A 13,211-nucleotide genomic window follows, 5' to 3' on the forward strand; every position below is an offset into this window, starting at 1 on the left:
GCCCTCATGAGGGATCTGCCTTCATGACCTAAACACCTCCCACTAGGCCCCACCTCCAACATTGGGGATTATATTTCAACATGAGATTTGGAGGGGACAGGCATCCAAACTATATAAAGCAGCTATCATAATTTTAAAAATGTAAAGGCACTGTTTGTAATCTCAAATGAGAATCCAACATTATATGTTAAAATAAAAAGCTTATAGTTTAAAAATTATATATCAACCATGATTAAAATAAATATGAATAAATAATAGTTTATCTGAAAATACCATAATTTGCCGTGAAGGAGGTCTGAGCTTAGCTATCTAGATGGTAATCACAATTATTTAGAAATTTGCTAATATTTCTTCCCCCTTGAAAGCTTTTTGATTACATTTTAAAAATTGCTTTATAGTCTCTCAGTTCTCCTATTTCTTGCACAAACACGTTTTCTTCAAAACCTCAAAGCTTATAATATGTGATAAAATTTTATCTTTTATTAGAAAATCTCTAGGAAGTGATCAACACCACAAATTAAATCAGTTAAGTCCAAGATATGGTAAGGATTATTAGTATATATTATAACTGAGATACAGAAATAAGCAGTACTTGAAAAGGCCAGGAGAAAAAGTCCTTGGCATCTCCTTGGCATCTAAGTCCTTAAGGGATAATTAACTATTCTATCTGTTGATCTCAAATATGCACTTAGCAATAACTATGATTGAGGAAGTATTTCTTCTGAGTACAATTCCAACTGTAATTGTTCTGCAGCAGTAGATAAGAAGACTAAAGACTCAAGAAGCTTCCATTTCAATGTTATATTCATTGTTTATTCAGAATATCTTTTAAAAAGTTTTCCAAGTCCCAAAGTGATTTGGGGACAGAGTTACCAAAAAAATTCCTTTAACCTCAGTTGTAGGCAACACATTTAAAATTTACTTTCCCGTTTACATGTTTAACAATAACACTATACATGTTACTTTATAATAGTTACAACATCATTAATGCCACTTTAATTTAAGAAATAAAATTTACACTAGAATAATATCACTGATTTTCAACACCTGAAGAAAAAATATTTTTAGTATCACATGCTTCTGAAACAGTTATGACACAGTTTTTTTCTTCTTAATTTCTTATTTAAAAATCAGAATTAGTATATAGTCTAAATTTATTTCTAAAGAAAGATAGGACAGGATCAATGTATGACTGATGAAACAACTTCACTTCATCGATTGACCATGGAACTCCACAACTTGATTAACTACTTTGGGTTAAGAACTAAAATAAAAACCTTTGTATATTTACTTTAACTTTGGAATGAGAGGACAGTATTAGATACAGTGAATATGTGTGTATGTATGTGTGTGTGTGTATTTGAATGAGTCTTTATATGTGTGTTTTGATACAGTGTATATGTATGCATATAGATACATATATATATGTGTATATTTTTAAAATATATATGTATATACATGTGTGTGTGTATATATATGTATTCTCTATGCTTATATTGAAAAGAATAGAGTGCTTGAAATTTCCCAAAAAGATAGAGGTTTGAGTTTAACATGAATGAGCTATCTTCCCTCTCAATTTCCTCTGTAACATAAAATAACAGCCAGGGCAGGAAAACTAATAAAACAGGAAGGCTTTTAATAAAAAAAACGATTACAAGTGACAGGAAACTGAACATTTTAAAAGTCTGTAGCGAAAATACCAGTGTTGGCAAATATGTGGAAGAAATAGAACTCTCATGTATTGCTGGTAAGAGTGTGAATTCTCATAAATGTTATGGAAAATTGTCAGCACACTCTAAAGCTGAAAATATGCCTACCCTTTGACCTGGTAGTTACATGATCAGGTATACACCAACAGCAATGCATACATATGCTCACTAAAAAAAGCTTATCAGCAGACAAATGAATAAATTGTGTTATACTTACAAATGGAATCCATTATATCAATAAGAATAAATAAGCTGTAACTACACATGAAAACATTAATGCATTGCAAAAACAAGATATTGAACTAATGAATTCAGAACGAAAAGGTCATATATTCCATTCATACATAATTCAAAAATGGCGAAACTAATGTATAGTGTTAAACAACAGGATAGCGGTTTCCCTTGAATGTCACTGATGGACTGGAAGGGAGCATGAAAGGAGCTTCTGAGGTGATGGTAATGTTCTCTTTCTTGGTATACATTTGAGTTACGCAAGTTTATTCAGATTATAAAAATTCATTACTTATGATATTTCAAAAATTAGTTTTTAAACTTCTTAGCAAAGAGATACATTTATTTTTTCACATAACTGAAAAATTCAGATTACGTACAAGGCTTCAGGTAACCTGCTTCTCAGGAACATAAACTCTGCCTGTGTTTCAGCTCTTTTCTCCTCTGTGCTGATTTACAAAGCTATGTGTAGTGCAAAGAGGACTTCCAGGCATTGCAGATCTTTCCTCTCAAATATAAATTCAAAAGAGAGTAAATTTCTCCTTCTGTAAATGTCTTCTTCCTCAACAGACTATACTCAGTTTGGTGACCATTATTTGAGTCAATCAACACAGCCACCTAGAAGAGAATGTGCTGATGACTATGGATTCAGTCAAACTCCCCTCACATGAAAGTTGGTGTGGGGTCATTTTCTTCCAGACTACATAGACTCAGAAGTGGAAAGAACATTTTCTATTAAAAAAAAGAGAGAGAAAGAAAGACAGCAAACAAGTAAAAGAACATGGGTTCTTATCAGAAATAGGATGAATGCTATGTATCACAGGTCAAGATATCTCTCAAGCAATCTAGAGTAGGTTTGATTTGACCTTTAGGGCCTGTACTTTTCTTATATTATTAAACTAATTGGGAATTTTGAGTGTCACAAGGGAAGTTTCCAACTGACTTGCTACCGTGAGCGAGATGCTTAAAAAGCCTGGCGAGTCATCAGTGTTATCTGCCATGGTGAGTTCAGTTGATCCCAGTTCCTGTAGCGTCCAACGTGTCCTAGCAGGAATTATTATTGCATGTGATATCATGGTGTTGGAAAGCATGAGCAATCGAAGGAAACCAGAAGATGCAAAAACAGAGAAGAAAACAAAGAAGAGCAATTTCACAAGAAGTAGAACTTATGGAAATGTCAGGTGAAATAAATAAACAAAGAAATATGATCTGTCAAGTCTATCAGGAATAAAACAATTTGTGGAACAAAAATAAGAAAAAAACTTTTTAACTTAAATGTTTCTATAGTTAAACTAAAAATAATAGTTATGATTAAAAGTTAAGTTGACCAGGAAGATCTATTGAAAGAATTCCAAAACACATAGAAACAGCACAAATGACGGCAATCACCAGTGAAAAGATGAGCTATTGAAAGCAAAGATAGGAGAATTTTAATGTGTATAAAAGGAAATCCTGAAATAAAATAAAAAAGTGATAGAGAGAGGTAATATTTAAACAAATAAAGAAAATTTCTTTGTTTGAAGAAAGATGTATGCCTGAAGATTGAAAAGGTTCCCTGAGTCCCTGAGAGGATTAATAAAAAAGGTCATTTATTTAGACATATCCTAGTGAATATTTTGAATTCCAACAGTAAGTAGAAAGTCTTATAAGCTTCTATAAGGAAGTAATTTTCAAAGGAAAGTGAATCTGGCTCATATCTGTCTTACTTATAATATTAAAACTTAGCCAGTTAATGAAATATTATCTACTGAGACAAAAGGAGACAGATTCAAGTCACTATTCACCCGTCAAAGTAAAGGAATGACATTTTCAGAAGTACACGGATTCAGAAACTACATCAGCAATGTGTTCTGAGGAGAATAATCATGAAAATACAATAACCAAACAACAATTAAATCAGAACTGAGCTATTGTAAAAGATAAAAATCATAGTGGAGAAATGGTGGTAATGTCTCTGCAATTTATATAATTGACTCTAAATGGATAATGCTATTATGATTGGGAAATTGTAACAGTGCTTTAAAATAAAGTTTCTTTAAAAATTAGACAAGCTCAGGAAAAGCTTAAAAACAGGTTTCAGTGAAATCCAGGGTCTTGAAACTGTGAGGAATGGAAAAGGAGTAAAAGCATTTTAGCTTTCACATCTAGGAGAAGGGGATGCAGCAGAAAGTGTAATTACCCAATACTCATATTATTTCTCTTCCTCAGTAGTAGAAATTCAATTTTATTCATACCAGCAATGCATTCAAACAAAAGTGACATTCTCTGTTATGTCTTGCACAGAGAAGAGCTGTGTGATCACATGCTAGGCAATCGGTATATATGGAAGTTTTCTATCTGGTGGCTGGAAGGCTACTAAAATGGTTTCTGACCAAGCTGGTAGGTGTGCCTATTTTGCCTTCTCCCTTTCTCCTTGCTGATGCCTGGAATGAAAATTTAATGGCAGGAAGTCAATGCACTAAAATAAATGAAAAAGAAAGAAGTTAAACTAAAAATAAGAAGAGGAAATTAATAATGATGGAATTAACTAAATGAAAAAAATCTAGAAAGAGAAACTAAATACATAAATATTTTAATATTACCAATATAATAAATAACCAAGTGTAGACTGATTAGAGGATAAAAAGATAGTCAAATTAAAAATATACAGGCACATGCCTGGGCGCGGTGGCTCACTCTTGTAATCCCAGCACTTTGGGAGTCCAAGGCAGGTGGATCACAAGGTCAGGAGTTCAAGACCAGCCTGGCCGAGATGGTGAAACTCCATCTCTACTAAAAATACAAAAAACTTTGCCGGACATGGGGGCGGGCACTTGTAATTCCAGCTACTCTGGAAGCTGAGGCAGAGAATTGCTTGAACCCGGGAGGCGGAGGTTCCAGTGAGTTGAGATCGCGCCACTGTACTCCAGCCTGGGCGACAGAGCGAGACTCTGTCACACGCACACACACACACACACACAGATAGATATAGATATATAGATATAGATATAAAGATATAGATATAAATATAGATATACAGGCATAAGAATGCAAACTCATTTACTTATGTATGTATGTGTGTGTAGAAAGAGAAAGGAAATATTGCTAGAAACCTGATAAAGGAGCTTATAAAAATAATGAAAGACTAATAACTATCATTCTCAATTTAAAAATAGAGAAAATCCAGGTGATATTTATTATGTATGGGGAAAGTACAAATTATTAAAACTAGCCAAGAAATGAAAATCTTGAAAAAACCATAAAAATACAGATAATTAAAAGTTTAAAGATAAAATCAATGGATTGTTTTAAAACTGAGTTTTATTAGGTAATTTTATTAGCTTTCAAAAAATAGTGTCCTATATATCCATCTACAGAAAAATGGTTGGATGAACTGTAGAGCATTCATGATATAAAATATTATTCAACTATGGAACAAAATGACAGATTTCTCTCTATTGATGAGATATGACTTAAGTGATGCAGACATTTTTTGAACATATTATGAAAATTCATTTTAACACATTAGTGTTACTATGTTTCCGAGGGATTTGATTAGAGAATTATTTTATTCTGCCTTATCTTTCAAGAGGTTTTACTCTTATATAATAGTTAAGATATCCTTAAAAATGTTTAAGTGGCAAGGTTATTTTACCATCTTTCACTTCAAAAATAGTCTACATGCTAAGTAATATTATACAAAAGCTATTTTAATTTCACAGAAAAGTAATTACACATGACAAAACATTTAAACAACATATATAGCCCCAAAATGGTTCAATGTGTAAGACATCAATATTAAGTTAAATGTTTCATTTGTCTTGATAACACCATCTATTTAGAAAATTATTATCCATAATGTCCATGATATATTATTATATGAGGAAAGTAGTTTACAGATTTATATTAGGGAAGTAACTAATTTACTTCATTTTGTTTTATAATATCAAATAGCAATATTATGCTTAATAATAGAAATACTGGGTTTTCACTACATTCATTACATTTCATTTCATTGTAATTTCATTAGATTGAATCCAAACGATGGACAAGAGATCTAGGGATAAAACAGAGACATCAAGGAACAACACTTAAGAGGCTACTGTATTAGTTTTCTATTGCTACAATGACGATGCACTATAAAGTTTTAGTTTTAAAACAATACAAATGTTTTCTTTTACATTACTGGAGATCAGAAGTCTAAAATCGAAGTTGCATTCCTTCTAGTCTTCAGGCTATTTTCTGCTTCTAGAGGCCCCTTGCATCCTTTGGCACATAGCCCCTTCCTCCGTTTTGAAAGTGTATCACTCCAACCTCTGGCTCTGAGTCATACAACATCATACTTTAATCCTCCTGTCTCACTTTAATAACCCTTGTGATTACACTGGGCCCACCCATATAATCCAGAATAATCTCCACATCTCAAGGTCCTCAACTAAACCACGACTGCAAAGTACCTTTTGCCACAGAAGTTAATACATTCAAAGGATCCAAACATGTGGACACAAACATCTTTGGAGGGCTAGTGGCTATTTACTACAGTTATTAACCACCACATCGCATCAATACTATAATGTCCATTGACTGAAAATTCTTAATAAATCTACTAACATTTTCCTACTAAACTGTAAATATGAATATTTTGTACTCAAGATACAAATGAGTCGAGATACAGAGTTAGGGCAATGTTTTCAGCTCCAAAACAACAACAAAAGAGCATCTAGTAGCAACTTAAAAAAACTAATATATTTATACAATTTCAAAAAATGAAGAGGAAAAGAAACTAGTTCAGACTATTTTCTGATTATTGTATGTAATTTAAAAAACTACGACAAATGTAAATTAAGTATAAAATCTCCACTCTTAAATTATGAGTAACACTGAAAGCCATCTTAACCATGTGAATTATATGCCTAAGTATAATTTGATTGAATATATTATAAATCATACAACTTTAAATGTACTTAAGACTTTTCATTTTGGGGAAATGAAAAGATTCATTTTTACTTAACACATCAACTAAAATTTATAATTGTCATTATATGTTAGAATTCCATTAATGGCTCAGCAAATAAATATTTTAATCATAAAATTTAAAATCATAATTAAATCATGATAAAATATAAAGTTAACTACAGAATGTTTTAATCAAACAAAAAATTATCTCATGAAGCACTTTGCTGTTGATTGTCCTGCTATTAATCTCTAGAATTTCAGAGTTTTGTTATTGGAAAGAGATTGGCAGATGTTCAAGTGAATGGGTTCCCTTTACAAATCAGCAGAATAAAGTAGAATAATTCAGTGATTTATACAAGGTCATAACACTAATTAATGTAAAGTAATATCTCTAAATATATAGTCGTATAAAGCAGAATTTTTTTGAACACATTGTGAAAACTCATTTTAACACATTAGTGCTACTTTGTGTCTAAGGGGTTTGATTAGAGAATTATTTTACTCTGTGTCATTTTTGAGGTTTTACTCTTACATAATAGTTAACTTATATCCTAACAAATGCTGACATGGCAAGTTTAGTTCACTATCTTTCAGTTCAAAAACAATTATATTTACATGCTAAGAAATATTAACTTTTACAAGTTATTTTAATGTCATAGAAAATTAAGTATAGATGACAAAACATTTAAACAACATATATATCCCAGAATTGGTTTGATGTGTAATATCAGTGTTAAGTAAAACATTGCATTTGTCTTGATAACATCATGTATTTAGAAAATGAGTATTCATAAGTAAATGTATATTCCACATAAAATGTCTACAGCATTTATTAATTCTTCATGCTTAATGAAATGTCTTATTTCCTAGATTAAAATGGCGTTTCATTGACTTGTTTTATATTTCACTATGGCAGAATAAAAATGTAAACATTTAAATAACAAATGCTTTTGAAGGAATGCTAAACCCACTGGAAGAAAATTACTGTAAACAATTAAATATCCTCATAACAGGTACATTCAGCATTATATTTATAATATTTTTGGAATGTTAATATATATATGTTTAATAAATATAACTGAAAGTTATATTTGGTGGTCAATTTTAAATAATACAAAGTTGATTGTGATACTTTTGTGCAAACCTTAAAGCATCTGGACCATTAAAAAATTTAATCTTTCAAAATGTCATCTCCCAAAAGTGATGAATATTGGAGTTTGTTTTTTTGTTTTTGTTTTTTTTGAGATGGAGTCTCACTCTGTCGCCCAGGCTGGAGTGCAGTGGCCGGATCTCAGCTCACTGCAAGCTCCACCTCCTGGGTTCACACTATTCTCCTGCCTCAGCCTCCCGAGTAGCTGGGACTACAGGTGCCCGCCACCACGCCCGGCTGATTTTTTGTATTTTTAGTAGAGACGGGGTTTCACCATGTTAGCCAGGATGGTCTCGATATCCTGACCTCGTGATCCGCCCGTCTCGGCCTCCCAAAGTGCTGGGATTACAGGCTTGAGCCACCATGCCCGGCCTGGCGTTTGTTTCAACGTCATGTTATTTTATTGGCCACATTGGTATAGTCAGAAATGTCCAAATATTTGAATTGGTTTTACCTTTGTGTTAATTTTATTGGCTACATTGTTTAGTATAGTCAGAAAGTCTTGAGACGACATTAAAGAGATTCTTTATTAGAAATCAATGTGTATGCTAAAGCTTAAATAAACATATTACTTTACTTTTTATAATACAGTATACTTTGAAAAAATTTAGAAATAAATTTAAACAATTAATTACATAATGCCTTACTACTGAGTATTACATTTGGAGTTAGATACATGCTGAGACTCCATCTATAGAATATAAGGACCAAACAATAAAACCAATCTGAGAGAAGAAGAGGAAGAATAAGGAAGAGGAAAGGGGAGTGTTATGGACTCAATGCATTACCCAAAATTTGTGAGTTGAAGCCCTAGTCTCTAATGCAATTGTATTTGGAGGTGGGGCCTCTGGGTGGGTAATTACGCTTAGATGAAGTTATGGCATGATAAGACTAGTGCTGTTATGAGAAGAGGAAGAAACCAGTGCTCTCTCTCCCTCTCTGCCATATGACGACACAGAGAGAAGGCAGCCGTCTACAAGCCAGGTAAGAGACTCCAGCAGACACTGAATGTGCCAGTGTCTTGATCTTAGGCTTCCTGACCTCTAGAACTGTGAGAGAAATATTTGTTATTTAAGCCACCCAGTCTATAGCATTTTGCTATAGCAGCCCAAGAAGACTAAAACACAAAGGGAGAGGGGAGGGGCAAAAGAGGAGGAGGAACAGCAGGAAAAGAAAAAAAATCTTGGTAAAATTCACTGTTAGACTGTAGGTTCAGATAAATTGATTAACTGATATTTTTGCTTTTCAACTGATGATATCAGTATTGTGTTAAGAAAGTCAAAATCAGTTTCCATCAAATCATCTGTACATAAAATACTACTGTTTAACAGATAATAATTGTTTATATAATATAAAGTACACTATTTGTTCATTTATAATTCAGTACATTATGTACTGTTGACAACTCTTATTCTACAGATATAATGCACAATAAGATGAGTGAACAATGATGTAGCAACATATCTCTGTCAATGGCAGAATGCACACACTGAAATGTATTGGTCAAAAGTCTGACCCTGAGGTAAATGCACATGTAACTGTAATTCTTATAAACATCCTTATGATCTGAGAAGTGAATCTATACTGTCTTGCCTTATGGACCTCTCACATATTCCTACTGTTAATCAATGATTCCTGATTACTGTGATCCCCCAAACTGCAACTTCCTTTACCTCTAAAAGAGGGTTAATATTCACTATGTCATAGGATTTTTAAGGATTAAATATGTCTTGCATATAAGGCACTTAGCATGATGTCTAACACCAAGTAAACACTTCCTATGTGACAGAAATTTATTATTTAGCTATTTCCATATTTAACGTCCAAAATGGATTTAGCTGTACATTTTCTAAGGTATTAGATATTTGAAATCTCATTAGTCAGTGTAATGAAGCAAAAAACATAACCAATGTAAACAAGGAATAAGCATATTTTAAACCCATAACTAGATGTTTGATGGATAGAGTTATACTTTGTTTAATACACTGTTACATTTCTTGTGAATCTTAGAGATGCCCTATCAAACACAGAAATAGTATCAGGAACTCAGCATTCATTGATGAACTATAACTCCTCTTAAAATTTATAGTCAAATGTTTATTTTGCTTTATTATTCTAATTCAGCCTTTTAATGAACAATTTTTAATTTCCCTATAGTAAAATTTTATAATGAATTCCATAAGACAGAAGAGTATATGCTGAAAATTCATTTACACTTAGCTTGTTAACAGTTCAAGTATGAAAGAGGGATTCATATATTTGAATTTATTTTCTAAGGGAATCTCTTCAAATTCAAGTATATTTCCATAAATCTGTTATGTTAGTCCTCTCATAAGAATGCCTTCCAAAAGTATAATGTCTGCATAATTTTAATCATTGGCATTGACTTTCTTCTAGTAACGCAACGGTAAAATGATTCTCTACTAATTTTCTCAGATTCCGGACAATTCAATACAATGAAATTGTAATTTATCTTTTAGAACTCTAAATCTTAAAAACTAAACCCAATTTCCAAAAGTTTTTAACTTAATATCACAGTAAGCATTGGAAGAAAAAGTTGTATTATTGAAGTTTCAAAGCTGGTCAATTTGTTTTTCATATTTTTAAATATTAGAACAGTTTTAGATTGTAAAAAAATATTGTAACAGTTTTCCCTATTATAAACAACTTATATTAGTGTAGTACATTTATTACAATTAAGAAACCAGCTTTGTTACATTATTATTAAAGTCTATACATTATTCAGGTATTCTTAGTTTTTACCTACTGTCTTTTTTCTATTCCAGGATCCCATCCAGGATGCCTTCACTACATTGAGTTGTCTTTTCTCTTCAGGTTCCTCTTGGCTATAACAGTTCGTATTTAATATTTTTGACTGATTTTCCAGTAGTTTTTTTTTAATTTATTCCTTAAATTAGTCTTTCCTTTGGAATATTAGAGTTTATAGCAGTAGAGATATATTAGTATTCTTAGGAGGACTGGTGGACTCAGATCTCTATTGATCTTGTCTTTGAAGATCAAACCTATTAAATCTCAAATTTGTTTTGTACTAGAGCATTCTTCACACAAACACTTGTGTCACTGAGAATTAATTGATCTTCTTACTATTAAATGCAAGTTAGCTCAGATACTGTGCATGCAAATAATTTTTTCTTATAACTTTTGCCGTCTCTGGCAAAGAAATAAACTAGAATTTATTTCTAAATTATCCATGAGTATAGATACAACATTCTCTTACAATGCACTGGTACTTGTATTGGGATCTTAATATGACTAAACATATAATAGCATCCTATTGAATCTGTTGCAGTTCTTAGTGGTGAAAACTGAGGAATGAAAACATTTGTTTTTTTTAAAGGCCAGTGAAGAATATGCCCTTTCATTGAATTTGTTCTGCAGAGCAGATATCAGAAAGAGGGCTTCAATTTAAATGAGTGGCATAAAAATTCACCATGAAATTATTTTTGCAAATATGTGCATCAATAGAAAACCACAAATCTGTTAAAAGTAATTTTATATGAAACTTTCTAATAAAATATGAGGGTATTTAATAAAAAAAAATTCTCTAATGGCTGAAAGAATCAAGGAAGTACTCAAAACTGCCTAAATTTTTCCCTTAATTAAGATAGTACACTGAAAATTTTAGCTTAAAGTTTGATAGAAAAATAAAATCAGAAATTACTGTGAAACAGCATCACACCCAAGAAGGTCCAACATCCAGAGGAAAAAAAATCCATTAGGATCATATCAAATATAACGACAATAAAATAAAACTGTTGAAAGATGGAGATACTTGAATAAAAATTTTACAGTAATTTTTAAGATTAAAGTACAAAACACACACAGACAGAAATTCAAACTTCTTTTTAAAAAAGAAAGTTTTAATTGTTGATATCTCTGTAAACTTCTGTAACAAATATCTCTGTATTATTTTAAATACTGATGGCAGTGGTGTCTCCAGATGGCCTGCTGCTGCCATCACAGCAGGTGCAGCAGGGAGGCCAGGGCTGCATGCTCCATGGAACCAGCAGGAGCTGGGGGCAAGCAGGAGCCCCACCTCTTCCAAGCTGGGGTGGAAGCAGCTCCCCAGGTGCTGGGTGCTGCTGCAGCCACCCAAACCCTGGCTGCACATCCAGGCCTTGCAATCCACAGAGTAGGCAGAAGCCCCACCCTTCTGAGCAGGGCTACAGCCACCCAAGTTGTGGCTGCAGATCCAAACCTCCCAGTGCTACTGGGGGACCAAGAGCAGGCAGAACCCTGCCCTCATTGGGCAGCTGCAGTCACGCAAACCATGGCTGCAGACTTAAGCTTCCTGCTCCACAGAGCAGACAGGACCAGGGCTGCCCCCCGTCACCCCTGCTTTTGCAGGCTCAGAAGTGCTTGCTCAAGGGCATGCTCTAATCTAGGAGCAAAGTCTGGTGAACCTTGGCACCATAAAGGCAGCAGGAAGCATATTCCTAGGCAGAAGGGGGAGGATCCCCAGTGAGGCCCCACTTTCAGGCCAAGGAGGGTCTGAAGGCTGGGGGCAGGCTGCTAGTCCCACGATCAGAGTGGGAACTTGTGGTGCCTTTGCACCAGTCCATTGCCTTCCATGGACCAATCAGCATGTACTTTCTCCCATCAGAGGCCCATAAAAGCCACAGGCTCAGCCAGAGCTCAGCAGATGACAGGAGGACCAGCTACAGAGAGGAGCTACCCTCCCTGCTGAGAGCTTCAGAGACCTGCAGAGATGTCAGGACTACTAGCTACAGAGAAGAGCAACCCACTCCAGGGCCTCCTCTCTGCTAGAAGCTGGGAAGGCATTGGAATGATCAGCAGCAGAGGGGAGCCACCCTCTCCAGAGCTTCCTCTCTGTGGAGACCTGCAAACATCTGGACAACCTGACTGCAGAAAGTAGTCACCCTCTCCAGGCCTCCTCTCTGCTGAGAGCTGCAGATGTCAAGATGACCTGCCTACAGAGAAGAGCTAACTACTGTGGGTCTCCTCCTAGCTCTTCTAACACTCAATAACTCTTCTCTTTATCTTGCTCACCCTCCACTTGTCTGCATATCTCATTTTTCCTGGATGCAGGACAAGAACTTGGGCAGAGGTGCCACTGGCCACAGAGGTTTGTGGCCGGAAAAGTGACACCCCAAAGATTCCATGATAATAGCACTTTTTCTTTCTTTCTTTCTTTTTTCTTTCTT

At 34.0% G+C, this 13,211-nt stretch overlaps 1 pseudogene; it reads left to right on the plus strand.

The window, feature by feature from the left end:
* The first annotated feature begins 2,900 nt into the window (after positions 1-2,900).
* Positions 2,901-13,211, plus strand: part of LOC105501649 — a 13,836-nt pseudogene continuing 3,525 nt past the window's right edge.

The sequence above is a fragment of the Colobus angolensis genome, unplaced genomic scaffold, assembly GCF_000951035.1.
Source record: "Colobus angolensis palliatus isolate OR3802 unplaced genomic scaffold, Cang.pa_1.0 Scaffold73, whole genome shotgun sequence".
NCBI classification, from domain to species: domain Eukaryota; kingdom Metazoa; phylum Chordata; class Mammalia; order Primates; family Cercopithecidae; genus Colobus; species Colobus angolensis.